Raw genomic sequence first — 17785 nt, forward strand, 5'->3', positions numbered from 1 at the left:
ATGACCACTGAGCTGCCCCTCTGCTTTTCATTTTGATGCAGTGTACTTTTCTATTCCTGTGGGTATATAGAGGTCAAAGGACAACTCCTGGGACTTGGTTCTTGCTTGCCAGTTTTTGGAATTAGGGTACCAAACTGAGGTTATCAGGCTGGTGTGCAAGCACCCTTTCTTTCCCTTTTATATGTCTGTGTACCATAAGCATGCATGCAGTCAGTGTCCATGGAGACAGGAAGGTTTGAATCCCTGGGACTGGATGGAGTACAGACCATTGTGAGCTGCCTTGTGGATGCTGGGGGATTGAGCCCAATTTCTCTGACAAAATAGCCTGAGCTCTTAACCAATCGCCCCCTTTTCTTTTTAAAGTGGTGTGTGTCTGAGTGTGTTTTGGTGTGTTGGTGTGTTGGTGTGTGTGTGTGTGTGTGTGTGTGTGTGTGTGTGTTGGTATGGATCACACTGAGGTCTGAGGAGGGTGTTGAGTGTCTTTCTCTTTATACTTTTATTTACTTAATTTTTGAGATAACCTTACACTGAACTTGAACCCTGACATTTCTATTAGGTTGGCTTGCCAGGATTCCTGGGATCCATTTGTTTCTGCACACTCAGTATGGGGGTTACAGGCTCATGTTTTGTAGATGCTGAAGATTTGAACTCAGATCCTCTTGCTTTCACAGCAAATGGGTTTTGTTTTGTTTTTTGAGACAGGGTTTCTCTGTGTAGCCCTGGCTGTCCTGGAACTCACTCTGTAGACCAGGCTGGCCTCTTAACTCAGAAATCCACCTGCCTCTGCCTCTCAAGTGCTGTGATTAAAGGCGTGCGCCACCACTGCTTGGCACAGCAAATGTTTTTATTCACTGAGCCATCTCACTAGCCTGTATTCTATCTAGGTAGACAAACACATAAATCAAATACACAGTGTACATTGAGACCATTATACAGATGAGGAGTACCTAAATGTTGGGCTCCAAGTTTATGAAAGCCTTGATACCGTAAAAGACTGGTTAGTAGTGACATTTGAGTTGAAGTTGTGTTTGGAAAGAACATTTTTCTACCTGTTACATATAATATTAGACACAATATTCTAACTCTACTCTGAACTATTATTCGTGCTATAATTAACAACTAATCTTATCAGTTATTACTGAAGAATAGTTCTCTCATCTTGAGAAAAAATTGTTGTTGTCTATTATATATACTTCTTCAGCTGTAACTATCAGTAATATTAATAATTATATATCAGGAAATTAATGTGGGATTTTCTTGGTTTCTCTTGGGCTGAGAGTAGTGCATAGTATGTTTTACTAAGAGTATATTAGATGAATGTGATAATTTTATTTGTGTACGTGGTGTTCGTATGGGGAGTAGAGGGTGCTTTTACCTGTATAGGTCATGGTAGATGTTGGTTGTCTTTCTTCACTGTATCTGGAGCTCACTGATTTATTAGGCTGGTAACCAGCAAGTCCCTGGGATGCTCCTGTCCTGCTGGGATTACAGATGCGCACCACCATGCCCAGGTTTTATTTTGTTTGTTTATTGTAAAGAATATCATTCTTTTAAAAACTGTATTTATGTATCTGAGTGTCCTTATGTGTGTGTGTGGTGCCTGTTGGGACAGAAGAAGGTGTCAGGTCCTCCGGAGCTCGAGTTACAGGTGTTTATGATCACCTGGTATGGGTGCTGGGAACTTGATAAAGGTCTTCAGCAAGTGCTCTCGAGCTCTCTCTCCAGCCTCCTGTATTAAGTTTTTTATTTGGGTGATGGTGGTTAAACTCAGGTACTCATTCTTGCCTAGCAAGCACTTTACACACTAAGTCATCTCCGATACAAGACTCTTGACAGCTTCCAGTCCAGATCTTACCTCAGTTCCACATCCAGCCTCTTGTGTACTTTAGTCCCATAGGTTTTTTTTTAATTTATTATTTCTCAACGATATTTAAATTACATGTTGAGATAGTCTTATCACTGTTCTGATGGTTTCCATAATTCCCCTCCTTAGATTTGTTCCTTTTTGTGATACATCTTTTCCAAACAAGATCTTTAAGCAGTAAACTTTCAGTTCTGGCATGGTTGCCTTCTATTCTGACTGCTGCTTAAACTGAAAACAGTGGTGTAGTATTCCCTTCCAAAAGTTTGATAATACGCTTTTAATAATACTGTTTCTAATGAGTCTTATTCTGTTGAAAGTAGCTTTTTTTTCCTTCCAGAAGTGTTTCTGTCTACATATATGTCTGTTTATTGCTGTAGTTGGTGGTAACATGAACCTGGGAAAATGGAGCCAATACATAAGGTGACTAAAGTCTCACACAGTAGCCAAGTTTATTCAGAGTGTCAGACAGTTTATACTCTGAGAGTTAATAAGAGTCACATAGTAAAGTGTACAATCAAAGGACAAGCCACATAGCAAAAACATGTTTTTCTGTAGAGGCATATAAGCAAATAATAGCCAACTGTAATAAATACTTTAAAGGGAACTCCTATCTGCTACATCTGGGCGGGGCATGAATGCACATGCCAAGAGCAAGTCTGTGATTTTGAAGAAACTGAGGCCTCAAGACTCTTGGTCTTGTTTTCTTTTACAAGTTTTTTTTTTTTTTAACAAGTATTCAGAATCATTCTTAGACTGTGTTTTGACATCCACTCCTTCTTATTTATTTACTTTTAATTAATTAATTAATTAATTATTTTGAGACAGGGTTAGCTGTTAGCTGGAGGTTTGCTGTCTTTCTGGTGACTTCCGCTGTCTTCATGCCCATCTCCATCGATGGCCTGGGGCTGGAGGAGCTGAGGGAACCATAATGTTTCAGTGGATCCATCTGCCCCTTCCAAATTTTTTATTCTGGCAAAGTAAAAATAGGACTGGTTAATGCATCAGGGATGTTAGAGCATGCATGAGTGTGAGTTTATTGCTAGAAATAATCCTACAACATAAGCAGAATTTGAAATGGTATTTGTGGTGGTTTGAATATGCTAGACTCAGGCAGTGTTAGGCGGTGTGGCTTTGTTAGAGTGGGTGTGGTCTTGTTGGAGGAAGTGTGTCTTTGTGGGTGTGGGCTTTGAGAGAGCTTCCTTTTAGCTACTTGGAAGCCAGTCTTCTCCTGTTTGCCTTTGGAACAAGATGTAGAACTCTCAACTCCTCCAGTGCCACGTCTGCTTAGACACTGCCATGCTAAAGCCTCAATAGTGGACTGTACCTATGAACCTGTAAGCTAGTACCCATTAAATGTTGTCATTTATAAGAGTTCTTGATCATGGTGTCTCTTCACAGCAATGGAAGCCCTAAGACAGTATTTAAGGGTTTATGGACTAACTGTAATAAATGAATCAAAATAGCCACTTCTACCTGTTGAACTGAGGAAACAAAGTATTAATAGATTGATGAATGTTTGGACAATGATTCCCTTCTGTACCATTAAGTGAGCCCTCAATAAATTAAGTATCGGGGTTGGAGAGATGGCTCAGTGGTTAAGAGCACCGACTGCTCTTCCGAAGGTCCGAAGTTCAAATCCCAGCAACCACATGGTGGCTCACAACCATCCGTAATGAGATCTGATGCCCTCTTCTGGTGCATCTGAAGACAGCTACAGTGTACTTAGATATAATAATAAATAAATCTTTGAAAAAAAATAAATAAATTAAGTATCTTTCTGTGGAATGGGAAAGGTTGGGCAGTTTTTGCTAGTACAAATTCAGTTTGTATGAAAAAATTCCATAGTTTACCAGGTGGTTAGTGATTTCCTATCTTTCCATAGTGATCTGCATATGAAATTTGAAAATCCAGAGTTCTGTAACACTCTTAAAAAACTGATTCTTAGTTAAGGGTAAGATAATGCAGCAAAGATTAAACCCATATACTGTTACATGAGTCCTGTCCTGATTTAGCAATTGATCAAGAAGAATGAGTTAGCATTTTATGACCTTTATGGTATAAATAAATCCATTCCAGAGGTTTAGCCTCTTGTGCTTAATAACTGTAGGAGACAATTTAGTGGGGGAAAATAAGTAAGTTTAGAGGTAGTGAAGGATCCATGTGATACACAGATGCCTCTTTTAGTCTCGATTCAAATAGCTGTAGTTGTTTCTTGCCTTTTTTGATACTTGATAATATTTGAGAACTGTCCAGTGCTGCTTCTCTTTCTAGAGTTTTAAATAGATTGGTAGTGCATAATTAGATAAATATTTTGATACTGCTGAAATTGCACTGGAAGTACCTGGCTCATGAGGCCAGGGAGAAATTAAGACATTAATTTTGTTTTCCTGTCCTGTTTTAGCTTGTCTTGGTTGTAAAGTTAGCTTTTTTTTTGTACTCTCTGCTCAGTCCTCATCGAAAAGTGAAGAGAATTCAAGATTAGATTGATTCTCACATTCCTCACTCACTCCATGCTTCAGGGTCCTTTTCAGGCAGTGGAGGGCACCTCCCTCAGTAAGGAGCTGAGGGAACTGTCATGGGCAGAGTTATCAGAGGTGCTGCCTTTACTTTCAGTTTTGCCTCAATGGAGAAAAAAATTTTTAACTCTTTTACTAACTTTAATGTTTGATCAACCTCATTATTAATATCTTCCTTAAGCATTTTGATAACAGTTCATAGTAATGCCCAAGTGACCCAAAATTGAACAGGGATCCGAAATAGAAACTTAAGGGTTCTTTGTAAGTCATTTGTGTTGGATGGTGTTTTGCTGAGGCAAACACATTTTCCTGAAGTGTACATAGGTGAAAGGCTAAGGTAGACTTGTGAAGGACCGTTTGGCTTAAGTAGACAAAGGTAAGTTGATGTTCTGCTAAAGCAAACACATGAAAGGACATGTGATGAAGGATCCTTTGCTAAGGACATGGATTGGTCCACCTTAAGTTGCATAGTTGAGCTCCATTTTGTCAGAACTCCATAGAGAGAAATGCACCAAACAACTTTTGGTGGTGTGGTTGTGCTGAGGCGGACACACAAGCTGAGGAAGACACATGCTGAGACATGACCTGTGATGTTTGTAGGGGGAATAAAAGGACTCGACCAACCACATAAAGGGAGGCTGAGCTTGGCTCGATGGTAGAGCTTAGTTATGCAGTGCCTGTTAGATTGCTGGGAGAGTCATAGCAGAGAACTTCTCCAGTGTTCCTGCTTGTCCCTCTTGCTGACTCATGCAATGTTGAGATTGAGACCTGGCTGTCTCTGCTAGGTAGTGCCATGCTGCTAATTCATGTTCGCTATCCCAACTCTACTGTGAAGTGTTTATGAGTAGATCATGGTGTTGCTGCTGACCTGTGAACTGAAGATTCCCAGACAACACAGATGGGAGTTGCTGATAAGAACTATTTCTAGACAGGTCCATTTCCCCTGTATCCTAGTAACTTTTCTTTTCTACTACCTCTGGCAGGTGGTGGACCAAAAGGGAAGTTAAAGTGTTGAAGAACCATCATTAAAAGTAGGCTTTACAAAAATTAAAGTTAGAGGGATCTTTTCCCCATGTTTGTTGCCTTTTCAATATTCTTTCAGATTCTGTTTCTGCAGCTACAGTGCCTTCTGGAACGAGGGATTATAGTTGTGAGCAACTTGCAGGTGATCTAATAGTTGTGATTTTCATACTTGTGCGTCTCCTTTCTTTAAAAAAATGATGCATAAGCTCTCTACATAAGGCAAAGCTTTCCCTGGTTTCTACCTCAATGATGCATAAGCTCTCTACATAAGGCAAAGCTTTCCCTGGTTTCTACCTCATTGTTCTCACTCTGTGAGTCCCCATTCTCTTATCTATAGGTGACTTCCCGGATTTGTGGCATCACTTGTGTACCGCTGTAGTTAACAGCGTGTGAACCTGAGAGAGTGGAGCCAATAAATGAGGCAGACTAAAGTCTCATGCAATAGCCAACTTTATTTAGAACACTGGACAATGTATATTCTGAGGGTTAAGAAGAGCCACCGACTGAGTAAAGTGTACAATCACAAGGTCAAGCTGGGTGAGGCAAAAACATTTTTCCAGAGAGGCACATGAATAACAACAGTTGAAGTAAACTCACTTCTATCCACCTCACCTAAGGAGCATGAAAGCCATTCCATGAAAAATTCTGTTTTTAAAGAAACTGAGGTCTGTGTGATTCTCTTTGAGTTTTCTCACAAGCAATGAACTCCCCTTGCAGGACTCCATCCTTGGTCTGTGTTCTGTCATATGTCTGTGCGTGTTGTGCATGTCTAGTGCCATTAGAGGGTAGAAGGAGGGTATCTGATCCCCTGGGCCTGGGCTTACAGGTGGTTTTGAGTGACTTCTTGAGTGCTGGGAACTGACCACAGACCTTGAGTGCTGGGAACTGACCACAGACCTTGTGTAAAACCAGTAGTGCTTTTTACCCCGGAGCTCTCTCCAGCCCCAAATTTTTTTCCCCTCAATTCAAAATTTAATGCTTCATCTGTAAGAACAAGAAGAGAACAAAAACCTTGCAGATAAGAGAAATAACATTACAAATGATTTTACATTTATTTATATTGTGTAAGTGTGTGTGACCACATGCTACTATGTGGAGCTTAGGGAATATCTTGAAGTTATTACTTTCTTTCACTTTATGGGTTCCATTAATTTAACTCAGGCTTAACTTGGTGGCAAATGTCTGTACTTCTTGAACTATATTAATTGTTAACATTTGGAAACAACAATTTATGGAGTATGCTTTGTGTGTGTTTGTGCCTGCATGCATGTATGTGATGTGTGTGGAGACCTAACTTTTTTTTTTTTAAGATTTACTTATTTATTATATATAAGTACACTGTAGCTATCTTCAGACGTACCAGAAGAGGGCATCTGATCTCATTATGGGTGGTTGTGAGCCACCATGTGGTTGCTGGGATTTGAACTCAGGACCTCTGGAAGAGTAGTAAGTGATCTTAACTGCTGAACCATCTCTCTAGCCCAAGACCTAACATTTTTTATGATTTTTTTTTTAAAACTGGCATTGTGAAATTTTCTAGGATGTGACTCTTAGCTTCTCAGTTTTTCACTTTTACCCTTCTTTAAAAATGATATTTTTTTTCCATACGTTCATTTGTGTTTTGCCTGTGTGTATGTGTGAGGGATCAGATCCTCTGAAATTGGAGTTACAGACAGTTTTGAGCTGCTGTATGGATGCTGGGAATTGAAGATAGGTTCTCTAGGAGAGTAGCCAGTGCTCTTAGCTAATAAGCCATCTTTCCAGCACTCACTTTTACTCTTTAAAGAACATTAAAGTTGCAGCTCTATTTGAAGCCTTCCATGCACTGTTCCTGTTCCGATTCCCTTCTTCTATTACTAAGGCAGACATTGGCGAACCTGTTGAAGTTTGTTTCCACATTCTTTCACACTGAGCATATATTTGTGTGTCTGCGAACAATACATGGTAAGGAACTATGTGCTTTAAAGCTTTATTTTATTTATTCTTCCACTGCTCCCTTTATTGGTCTTGACATTATTTTTGAAAAACCCATATTGGTACATGTTGTTTTAGTTACTAATTTGTACTTTATTACATGAAAATAATGTAACTTTTTAAAATTAATAGCTATTTAGGTTGGTTCTGTTACTCTAGTACTTTTGCTAAAGGTTGGAATTGTTAGATATGAAAGGTGTGGGCCAAGTTTTATTTTTGGTATACCCAGTTGCTCTTCAGTGAGCTTTGTGAATAACACTGGCAGAGTTATATGACAATTCTCATTTATCCATGCAATCAGTGCTTGTATTTTCAAACTTTAAGGCTTTAGCTAATTTGATTTTCAGATAATTTCATGTGATGTCAATGTTAGGAGGCTGAGCATTTCTGCTTGTTTTTCAGACTTGGTCTTTTGTGATTTGCTTTTTCATAGCACATGTTTCTGGTTCAAATTTTTAAAATTGATATAATATAATTGCTAATTTCTAGTTACTTGGAACTAGCTTTAGAATATATCACCAACCAACCAAATGTTACCACTTCAGACCCATCCATAAATAGGGTACCTATATTTCTGACCAACTGGTTGCAAGTCTTAGGAGTCCTCATGGATTCTCTAATTCATTAGAGTGACTATCAAGACAGTTCCATACTTCCATAGTTATGGTTTTGTCCTAAAGGATGACAAAGCACAGAGTCCAGAGAAGCATTTCAGAAATTATAGATGGTGCAGCTAGCATAGCCAATGTTAGAATAGCTATTATAAAGCTAGGTATGGTGGCACAATTCCAGCACTTGGCGGGGCAGGGCAAGAGGATTGAGACATAAAGGACAGACAGTCTGAGCTACAGAGAGGAATCTTGCCCACCCCACCCCTCATCCCCCAACATACTCACTCCAAAACTGACAAGGCATGGTGGCAAATGCCTTTAATTCCAGCACATTGGAGGCAGGGCCAGGAAGTTCTCTGTGAGTTTGAAGCCAGCTCTATATAGCAAGCTCCAGACTACCGAAGGCTACATAGTGATACTTTTGTATTAAAACAACACAAGGAGATAGAAATGGATCACTTTGCATTCTTCTACATGATAACCACCAGTTGTGCCAGCACCATTTGTTGAAAATGCTGTCTTTTTTCCATTGGATGGTTTTAGCTCCCTTGTCAAAGATCAAGTGACCATAGGTGTGTGGGTTCATCTCTGGGTCTTCAATTCTGTTCCATTGGTCTACTTGTCTGTCACTATACCAGTACCATGCAGTTTTTATCACAATTGCTCTGTAGTACAGCTTTAGGTCCGGCATGGTGATTCCACCAAAGGTTCTTTTATCCTTGAGAAGAGTTTTTGCTATCCTAGGTTTTTTGTCAATCATTGTGAGTTTATGTTGAATTCTGTTCTATAAACTTTATGATAATTTTAAACAAAAATGTGTTTAGTCAGTAGTAAGAATCTAAACTTTCAGAATAAAACCTTTTGTTCTTTGATGGTTTAAAAAAAACCAACAACACAAGAGGCTGGAATGATGGCTCAGTGGTTAAGAGTATGCTTATTGCTCTTTCTGAGGACCTGTGTGTGTGTGTGTGTGTGTGTGTGGTTTTGTTTTGTTTTGTTTTTTTCCCCATCACCACATGGGGTGACGCACAATTCACTTGTAATTACAGGTCTAGAGGATCTGATAACTTCTGCTGGCCTTCATGGTCGCTCTCTCTCTCTTACACACACACACACACACACACACACACAGAGAGAGAGAGAGAGAGAGAATTAACAGTTAACAAAAAATGTTTAAAGAAAAAAAATAGCATAACAAGCAATAAAAGATGTAAATTGTACCCAAAGAAATCCCTAGACATTCCTAGTGGCTCAGTTGAGCCTATCTTAGTGTTCTACTGCTGTGAAGAGACACCAAGACCATGGCAACTCTTTAAAGGAAAGCAATCATTAGGGGCTTGCTTACAGTTTCATGTCATGGAGGGGAGTATAGTGTTGGAGAAACAGCTGGGAGCTACATCCTGATAGGCAGAGACAGAGACAGAAAGATATAGATAGAGCAAGAAAGACTTGGCCTAGCATGGGCTTTTGAAACCTCCAGACCCACCCTTAGTGATACTCTTCCTCCACCAAGGTTATACATCCTAATCCCTCGAGTCCTTTCAAATAGTGCTGTCCTCTGGTGACATTCAAATATAAGATCCTGTGGGGGCATTCATTCTTATTCAAACCAGCACACTTGGGTAACATCCCAGCACCACACAAGCTTTGCACATTTACCTTCTTTCTCCTTTAGTCTGTCTTTTTGCATAATACTGACTGCATGTACTTAGGTTTTGCTTTCCTATCTACTCGAACAACCTCCATCATTTATTTGATTTTAATTATAATTCGAATATCACATGGGACAGACTGGTGTTGAGTTAAAAAAGGAATGTTTAGACCAGCAATTCTCAACCTGTAGGTTGGGACCCCCATGGCACATCAGATCTTCTGTATATCAGATATTTGCATTATGATTCTAAACAGTAGAAAAGTTATAGTTATGAAGTACCCTTTACACTGCAAGAAAAAAAAAAAAGAAAGAAAAATGGAGTGTTCAGAAAGGAATAGGAAATGGGACTACTTTCCAATTCCAGAAGTGACCTTATCAGTAAGAAAGGATAATTTTCATTGTTTTTCACTAGCAATATAGAGCTTTAAAATACATTAACTAAGACTTTATAACTGAGTATGCGCAGTCCTTGCGTATAACTTGAGTTTTAATGCTCTCTCTAAGGATAGACATGGCAAGTGTTATTGACATTAACATTTGTATAGTACTCCATCCAGCAAAAAGCACAAAACCAAGCCCCCACAACTTTTAAAGGGACTGACAGTCTACAGGATTGATGAGCACTGTCCCAGGTGCTGAAGGCAGACCTAGTACATCTAGTCACCAGAATTTGTGCTAATTTTTAATTTATAAGGACAAAATTGGGTCATTGTGGGATACTAGGAAGAGACACTGTCTTGAGAAAGTGATGTGAAAGAACCGTTTCCTACAGGGCAGCGAGTAACCTAAGCCTGCAGATGAGATGAGGTGCCGAGGATGCAGGACGCTCTGCTTGTGCAGGCTGGATGGAAGCAGAGTGGGATATTGATATTTATGAGTCCCAGGAATTTTAAGATGACACATTTTTTGAGTTATTAAATGAAACTAGCAATTCATTACTCTGAATTTCTTGTTACACGAGGAAAAGGAATACTTTGTGAATCCATTCTGGCAGTCTTTTACCTTAATAAATTCTTCATCTAGTACGGTGACATCATTAGAGATTAAAGCAAAGGGTACACAAGAAAGGAACTGGGAAAATAGAAAAGTCTTAGAGAGAGGGGAGGGGAGGGAGGATGTGTGAGTTAGAGAGCTCCCTGAGCACAAGACCGGATGAAAATGTGTTCATGAAGGCTACTTCAAAATAATAGTACTAGCATGTTAGTCAATAAATGTTTATTTAAAAATATTTACATATTTGGTGCTCCTGTATTGTTTAAGCAAATAGCAAGCCCCCCCCCCCAAATCATTCATAAATGAAAGTACCTGAAGATTTTTTGGTCCTTCAAGAGACCTAGTCTGAGTAAGTGACTAGAAGAATATGCTTTGTGAGTGTGTATGTGTTGCTTTAAGCATGCTAGGTAGTCACACTATCAGTGAACACTAGCTCCAACAGTTGTCTTACTTTCACATAGGGCAATTAAGTCTTATGTTCATAAGAGTTAAGTATTTAGACCATCAATTAGAAGAGCACAGATGAAGATGTTAACATTTTCAACATAACTAAAAATTTTTTAAAAATCTTATTACATTTATTTATTGATTAATTATGTATATATAGGCACGTGCTACACACATGGCATTCATGGGAAGGACAGAGAGTTTATTCTCTCCTTGCCCAGTATTGAACTCAGGTCTTTTGCATGGCAATAGTTGTCTTTATTCACTGAGCTGTCCCAATAGTCCTGTTTAATTTTAATGATACTAAAACACAGATCTCAGGAGAAAAGGTTTCTTTTCCTTTTTAATTATTTTTATGTGTGTGAGTATTTGGCTGTGTGCATGTATGTGCACCATTTTTTAGCTTGGTGTCCATGGAACTCAGAAGGTGGCATCAGATCCCTTGGAAATAGAGTTACAGATAGTTGTGACTTGCCATGAGGGAGATCAAACCTGAGTCCTCTAGAAGAACAGCCAGTACTCTTAACCGCTAAGCAATTAATCACCAGTCTGGTATGTTTCTCTTCTCTTCTCTTCTCTTCTCTTCTCTTCTCTTCTCTTCTCTTCTCTTCTCTTCTCTTCTCTTCTCTTCTCTTCTCTTCTTTCTCCTTCCTTTCTTTCTTTCTTTCTTTCTTTCTTTCTTTCTTTCTTTCTTTCTTTCTTTCTTTCTTTCGAGACAGGGTTTCTCTGTGTAGCCCTCGATACCCTGGAACTCACTCTGTAGACCAGGCTGGCCTAGAACTCAGAAATCTGCCTGCCTCTGCCTTCCAAGTGCTGGGATTAAAGGCGTGCGCCACCACTGCCCGGCTGGAATGTTTCTTTAAGCTGATATTCTGAATGTCTTTTGGGCCATCCATGTATATCAAATTATTGAGCATTTTTTCAGGATAATTTAAAAAGTTTTTTTTGTGTGTGTGTGAATAAATGTTATGCTGAATTCCCCCAAGAAGCAGATCCTGAGGAAGAGATATGAGTAGGTAGTTTCGAAGTGAGACTCAGGAAGTCCTGGTAAGGGAGGGCAGAGTGAGAGGCAATAGAGGATGGTTTATCTAGTAAGTTCTTCAGTGGCATCTGCAGCTGAGTGTTCCCTATGAGCCACAGGAGAGCTATGGTGTATTTTAGATTTGTCCCAAGACTAAAGGAGCTTCTGTCCATTTCTTGCTTGAGTCTGGCTCCAGGAAGGGTTAAGTCTCTAGGGTGTTATTAGAAAAGTCAATACCCAGGCAAAGACTTAAAACACACTTGCACTGGAGACCTAAGTACTGAGGATGTGTAGAGAAGGGATGAAGAGGTGTGCTCCCAAGGCAGAGGTGATTTAGTTTGATTTGTTGGTTGAGCATTTAAAGAATGTCTTACTTAAGTAGAAATTTTATTGTACTAATTAATAACTTTTAGGTGGTGATAGGTAATGTGGTCCTCCTCCTCCTCCTCTTCCTCCTCCTCCTTCTTCTTCCTCGTCCTCCTCCTCTTCCTCCTCCTCCTGCCCCCTACCCCAATTTGAACCAGGACCTGAGGGATGAATTTTGACTTCTGATTCTTTGTCCCTTACCACTCAGGTGCTGAAATTAGAGATGAGTGCCCCACACCAAGTTTTATGCTGTGCTGGGGATTGATTGAATCTAGAACCTCATGTATTACTAGGCTATTTCTCTACTAATTGAACTAAATTCCTGGTCCCTAGTCCCTGTTGTGATTATTTTGAAAGGATCTTGAGAACCAGGTGGTGATAATCTGGGCACAAACTGAGACCCTGTCTCAAGAATAAAAAGGATAACTTAGGTATTATAGGACTTGCATAAAGTAGCAAGATCTTTGGAGTAAGATAGAAGCTGTTGGTATAAAGAACTTTGAAGATTTAGGCAGTCTCCATATATTTTATGGTTTTTCTTGGTGGTACCTTCTCTTCATCTCTGCAACCACAGATTTAGCCCAAGCATATTGTTTTAATTCTTGCATATAGACAGCAATAACCTTTTAGTTTTATCTGTCCCCCTATGACTATCCCATATACCTTTAAAGTAGTGGAAACTGTTGAACAGGACAAAAGCAACAATGGCCCTCAGCAGTTCAGAGCATCAGTGCTCTGCAGAGGACCTGGGCTCAGTTCACAGCACCGCATGCGTGTGCTCCACACAAACTCACCCAAACACACACATACACATAAAATAATAAAACATCAGTTTGTACATTGAATTTTCTGTGCCTATTACTCAGCCTTAGTGCAACTTTTTTTTCATTTGTGACTCTGTCTTGCCTTGGTCTCTGCTTGTAGAATATTTTCAAGTGGAACCTAGATGTAGATCAACCTTTTAAAAAAGTTAAAATCCAAGGATTGTTTCTCCTGTTCCTTCTGTGGATTCTCATTACACTTAGAATAAAGTCCAAACTGGTGTAGGGAAATAATCCAAATACTTAAACTGAGTCAAAGGCTTTATTAATTTGAGCCTTGCTTACTTCTCCTGCTCCATCTCACTGTCAAGGCACAGTCATTGGTCGCAGGGCTTCTTGAGTGCCAAGTGAGAGCCACCGAATCTTTCCAGCACCGCTAGACTTGTGGGTTAGCTTGAGACTTTTTACATGCAGCTCTTTTGCCTTGTACATTTTTCTTCATTGATTTGCTTAGTTGCTGCTTAACCTTTTGTTAACTGTATTGTTAGAGAGGCATTTCCTGGTAGCATTAACTCTGTAAAATATGGCAAAATTTCCACACTTAATACATATAGGTGAAGGGTTTCAACTGGCACTTTTTCAGCTTTTAAGTAGGTTTGAAATTGTTGGAGAAAAATGTTGGGGGATATCCCTTTTTAACTCTGAAATATGATGACTTCATTATTCTTTTAAGTTATTTGGACCTCCCCTCCTATCATAATTGTTAAATTGAGTAGAAAGAAAAGCAAGAAAAATAAAGGTTCATGATTACAGCTTTAGCCCTTGGTGCTGGAAGCCCTTGTCTGAAGTACCTCAGCTGCCCTCTGCCAGGATTTTTCTTCTTCTTCTTCTCTTTTTCTCTTTTTAAAATTATCTTTAATCTTTTTTTACATCCAGCCCTCCGACAGTTCCTCATCCCATTCCCCATCCCCCATCCCTGTCTCCAAGAGGATGTCCTCCCCCCATCCATACCTCCTCAAACCCTGTCAGGCTTACCCACTCCCTGGAGCCTCAAGTCTCTCCAGGGTTAGGTGCATCTTCTCTCACTGAGGCCAGATCAGGCAGTCCTCTGCTGTATATGCATTGGGGGCCTCATATCAGCTGGTGTATGCTGCCTGCTTGATGGTTCAGTGTCTAAGAGACCTAAGGGGTCCAGGTTATTTAAGACTGCTGGTTTTCCTATGGGATCCTCCACAACTTCTTCCGGTTTCCCTGAATTCAACCACAGGGGTCCCGGCTTCTGTCCATTGGTTGGATATTAAATATCTGCATCTGTCTCATCCAGCTGCTTGTTGGGCCTCTCTGCTAGGCTTCTGTCTGTAAGTACACTATATAGCATCAGTAATAGTGTCAGGTCATGAAGCCTCCCCTAGAGCTGGATACAAATTGGGCTGGTCACTTGACTGCCTTTCCCTCAGTCTCTTCTCCATTTTTGTCCTTGCAGTTCTTTTAGGCAGGAACAATTCTGGGTCAGAGTTTTTGACTGTGGGATGGCAACCCCATCCCTCCACTTGATGCCCTGTCTTTCTACTGAGGAGGACTCTTCAGAGTTCCCTCTCCACACTGTTGGGTAAACAAGGTGTAGTCCTGCTAAGTAAGACTGAAGGAGAGGCTTTACACTGTGGTGCAGTTCAGCTGTCCTTAAATTCTATCTAGCATTTGTACCAGTTACTTTGTTGATAGTAAATACATTACCCATGTTTGGCTTTGGTCTCATCTGAGCCGGTGTGGGTGTGTTACTATGTGGGAACAGAAACTCCATTGCAAGTAGAGCTCTGAAACAGAAGGAGAGGGGAAGGAAGGAGTTCTAACTCCCCTGCCTCATGGCTGTTCTTTAATGAATTAGTTCGAAATGGTAATAAGCTAGTGTAGTTGCTTACTTACCTAGAGTTTTTCTGTGTCTTACACATTTTCAGGGTGTTGAATGTATAGTTCACAGTCTTAAGCCATTTCATTCATCAAGCTTCTTAGAAAGCCAAGGTGATTAAATGAATTCTTTGAAGGTGAGGTATATGAACACAGGACAGTCATTTCAAGGATCAAGTGACCTGATGGAGTCAGTCTCATTATTCTAAAACTGCTCCCCAGCAGTTTCTGAGAACTGGGCAGTGAGTGACGCTTCCGGTAAGCTTTTCTTCCCATCACTGTGCCTGAAATCAGTGTCCTCTCACCTGGGACCAAGGTAAAACAACTGGGTTCGTTAACTCTGAGGGGATCTCTGCTTGTAGGTGTAGGGGAAATTTAAATAATAAACTTAAAGGACCAAGGAAGAGATTAGGCATTGTAAGCTGCTTAGATTTACACCATTCAAAAAGCAGGATTCACATAACAGACTAGACTTGCAGAAACAGTAACATTTTGAAGGCTTTATAATACAAAGATGGTTAGAGAAGTGTCAGTGTAGGCTATCTTCGGGTACTTGGGGCCAGCTCTGCAGTCTGCACTGTGCCACTTCTGCTCCATGCCTGCATCTTCTGGCAGGATCTTCATGACTGGGTCCCTGACCTTTCCTTCCTGCTTTGGAATCTTTCACCTCCTGAGGCCTTAGGAAGGAAAGGGTTCTGAGGCAGAGATCTTAGTTCAGTTGGGACAGAAATCTATGCTTTTCAGAAAAGAATGGTTTGAAGTTAGTAAACTGTTCAAGAAAGTTAATAAGTAATGTGGAAATTAGGTTATTTAGAAAATGTTGTAGTTGACGGGTGAATAAAATTCGACCTTGTCAATGCGCAGAAAATGATCATGTGATTTAAGAAAGTAATTAATACTTTTAGCCAGGTGTAGAGGTGTAGCCTGTAATCCCAGCACTCAGGAGGCAGAGGCAGGCTGATCTCTTGTGAGTCCAAGGCCATCCTGGACTACCCAGTGAGTTTCAGGAAAGCCTTGAGAAACCCTGTCTTGAAAAACAAACAAGCAAACAAACAAAAGCTGTCTAGAATTAGGGCTGGTAAATGGCTCAGCAGGTATAAAGGTGCTTTCTGCCAGGCCTGATGAGCTGAATTTGATCCCCATTAACCACATGGTGGAGGAAAGACCTGTCTTTGGCAAGTTGTCCTCTGACCTTCACACACTTTTTTTCCCATACATGTGTCTATACATATACACAAAATAAGTAAATATAAATTTTTTAAAGAATAAATTGTTTAGCCTGGCTCTGGTCCTGGAGAGGTGGCTCAGTAATTAAGAGCTCTTCTTGCTCCTCTTCCAGAGTATCGGAGTTCAGTTTTCAGTAACCTTGTTGGCTGGCTTCTAAACTGCCGACAACTCCAACTCCATCGACCTCTTCTGGCCTTGGTGGGTGCTTACACTCGCATGTATGTCCTCTTACACAGACACATAAAGATATACATAATTTTAAAAACTAAAAAGCAATTAAAATAGCTTAGTTCGTCACTTTCATTAGCTACATATTAGGCACTCAGTATAGCCTCATGTGGCTAAATGGCTGCTGTGTTGGAAATTGCAGATATAGAACATGCTGTCTTTCTGCAGTAGACTATTAAATAAACAGCTGCTTTAGAGAATGTTCAGTTTCATAGTATGGCAGTTTTATTAATTATCAAGCTAATTTTGGGGGTTGCTAAGGATAGAGAGCTAGAGATTGTAAATAAACTCTTGCTGTATCACCAAGCTATCTCCCAGCCCCTTGAAGTGTTTGTCCACTTATTTTATCAGTCGACATATTCATTGTTCTTAAAGATCATCACACTTTAGTTCTCTTTGTAAGCAAAAGTTAAATAAATCCAGTGACTGTCTTAGTGTTCTGTTGCTGCAAAGAGACACTATGACCACTTCAGCTTTTATAAAGGAAAGCATTTAACTGGGGCTTGGTTACAGTTTCAGAGGTTTAGTTCATTGACATCATGGTGTTACTGGACTATCTGGCCTACCAAATAATGACATGGAGACCTTTTATTAATTATGAAAGCTTGGCCTTAGCTTAGGCTTCTTCCCAACTGATTCTTACACTTATTAACCTGTTGATGCTAATCTACGCTCTGCCATGTTCTCCTTACCTCTCCTCAGTTTTGTATGTCTGACTTCCTCTGTGTCTGGCTGGTGAATCCCTCTCACCCGATTCTGAAGTCCTGCCTATCTTTTCCTCTTAAGGAAGGGGAGAGAAACATCTTTACATAATGTACAAAAAAGGATTATCCCAACATCATGGTGGGGGACATGTTAGCATGCAGGCATGCATGATGCTGGAGAAGTAGCTGAGAGTTCTACATCCAGATCCACAGGCAGTAGGAAGAGAGAAACTTTGGGCTTGGAATGAGCTTTTGAAACCTGGAAGCCCACCCGCAGTGACACACTTCCTCTAACTCGCTTACACCTCCTAATCCTTTCAAGTGCCCTTGTTCTCTATGAGCCTGTGGGGCCGTTTTCATTCACATTACTAGTTAGTAAACTTTGAGTATGAATTTTAAGACTCTGTGCTCTTCAGCGCTGTCACAGTACAGCAGGCGTCACTTAGCATGTGGCTTCCCTCTATAATAAGAGCCAGCACCATAGTAAACTT

At 40.2% G+C, this 17785-nt stretch overlaps 1 protein-coding gene and 1 long non-coding RNA gene across 3 annotated transcripts in view; one reads left to right on the forward strand and one right to left on the reverse strand.

The window, feature by feature from the left end:
* Rsf1 (remodeling and spacing factor 1) overlaps positions 1-17785 on the forward strand; it is a 112913-nt gene that overhangs the window by 15853 nt on the left and 79275 nt on the right. The gene's annotated exons all lie outside the window — the stretch shown is intronic.
* Positions 2627-17785, reverse strand: part of Rsf1os1 (remodeling and spacing factor 1, opposite strand 1) — a 46764-nt gene continuing 31605 nt past the window's right edge. Inside the window, exon 3 of the long non-coding RNA NR_126461.1 lies at positions 2627-2833. This is a non-coding gene — a long non-coding RNA (remodeling and spacing factor 1, opposite strand 1). The remainder of the gene's footprint in view (positions 2834-17785) is intronic.

This window comes from Mus musculus, chromosome 7 (genome assembly GCF_000001635.26).
Source record: "Mus musculus strain C57BL/6J chromosome 7, GRCm38.p6 C57BL/6J".
In the NCBI taxonomy this organism is placed as follows: domain Eukaryota; kingdom Metazoa; phylum Chordata; class Mammalia; order Rodentia; family Muridae; genus Mus; species Mus musculus.